We start from the raw sequence: 1,801 nt of genomic DNA, 5'->3' as shown, positions 1-1,801 counted from the left end.
TCATTCAACAGTAACAGTGCAATAAATAGAACAGAATTGGCCAGAAATATCAATAAACTGTGAGAGCTTAGCAGATTTCTTTATCCCAGTCCAAACGTCTCTGCGGGTTTCACAGAGCCTTTCCTGGGCCATGTAAAAACTGCTTTTAGAGTGTGAGAAATAAAAGTCTTTTCAGAGGAGATGCAGAGGAGCGAAGGTAGAGCTGTGCAGAGTTAAAAGAAAGGAGAAAAGGGTGATGAAGACGAACACAGTAAAATGAACAGATTGTTTTTGTAGGGAATGCCACTAGACTGTGGTGCCTGGAGCCCCAGCTGGCTTCATTCTTAGCATAGTCCAGGTTTATTTTGAAGCCCGTGGCAGGGCTAGGGATCAAGCAGCTGAGGGTCAAAACACAGTGAAAACTTCAAAAGAGCAAAAGCACAGGCTGAGTTTGATTAATGTTTTCTTGCGAACACAACATCCCCCATTTGGAAAACTCATTCGCCAAAATCCTGCTTTCTGCAAATTTGCTGCTGGGCTTTTATTATGAAGTATTCCCATGCGGGTGTTAGATGGAGTGAGCAGCATTTTATCACCGATCTGAGCCAAACACTGAGAGGTAGTTATGAAWACAGTGATGATGTGGTTGCACATACCGCAGCTAGAACAAAAAACCTCAAGGACTAGGTAACTTAAAGGGATAATTGGCCATTCTGAGTGGGGTTCTGTGGAAAAGTTATGAACAACTGATTTATTTTACCTGCAGTGGTTTTTTTTCCCAGTGAGTCCAGTTTGGGAAAACAGTTGAATTCTAACAGGACAGATGAGTCAACTGCTAGTCAGCAAAAAACAAAGTGGATCAATGATATCTTAAAACAACTTCCACCACAAGAAAATGTCACAGCAGTTCATGCAGTTTTAAATAAAGCTTTAAACATCCATTAATTTCCATTACACAGTAATTTTAGATTTATATGGTGATTTGAAAGTACAAATAGCAGCAGTGGCAGCTAGTTGTTTCACTTTTATTGCAGTTTGGCGTCAATTCTGCCTAAAGAACCATAATACACTGCCTGGCCAAAAAAAAGTCACCACCTGGATTTAACTACAGTCTTTGATCTGGGGTTGCTGCAGTTGTCTAGTGTGTCTAGGTTCAGCAACAGTTTGTGCTCAAAGAAAGAGGTCAGCTGACTATGTGAATATACTGAACGACCAGGTTATTCCATCAATGGATTATTTCTTCCCTGATGGCACAGGAATATTCCAAGATGGCAGTAGCTATGTTTGCATGCACAATTTTTTTAATCAGATTGAAATGTATTCAGATTAAATAATCTGAATGYACTGTTTACATGGACACAATCCGATCATGCACAGTGTTGTAAACATTCAGCTCTACTTCCTTGTTACAAACGTAAACAAAGCTCATCTGTGCGCTCAGGACGGACCCGTTGTAATGTGTGGGCTAGGTTGGTTTGAACCCCAGATGCAGGACTGAGTGAGGTGGAAAAAGTATTTAATAAATGAAAACAAGAGGCTGATGTGACAGCAAACTAAATACAAAAACTTGACTTGGCATGACATGACATGACATGAGCAACCAACAGCAAATAAGGATCTGACAACAGACTGAGACAAGACAGGACTTAAATACACTGACAACTAATGGACAAACTGAGAACACCTGGTGAGAAACACGAGGGTGACTAATCAAACAAATAAGGGGCAGCTGGACTGAGACACACTGGGGAACATACACTCACCGGCCACTTTATTAGGTACACCTGTCCAACTGCTCGTTAACACTTAATTTCTAATCAGC

The 1,801-nt window shown here is 40.9% G+C and overlaps 1 protein-coding gene across 1 annotated transcript in view; it reads right to left on the bottom strand.

Annotated features, from left to right (window-relative positions):
* The window catches only part of emilin1a (elastin microfibril interfacer 1a), a gene marked incomplete at both ends in the record, with an annotated part of 26,359 nt that overhangs the window by 15,568 nt on the left and 8,990 nt on the right, over nt 1-1,801 (bottom strand).

This window comes from Austrofundulus limnaeus, unplaced genomic scaffold (genome assembly GCF_001266775.1).
Source record: "Austrofundulus limnaeus strain Quisiro unplaced genomic scaffold, Austrofundulus_limnaeus-1.0 Scaffold396, whole genome shotgun sequence".
Classification (NCBI taxonomy): Eukaryota; Metazoa; Chordata; class Actinopteri; order Cyprinodontiformes; family Rivulidae; genus Austrofundulus; species Austrofundulus limnaeus.
Note: the sequence above shows the minus strand (reverse complement) of the source record. Positions and strands in the feature narration are given on the sequence as shown.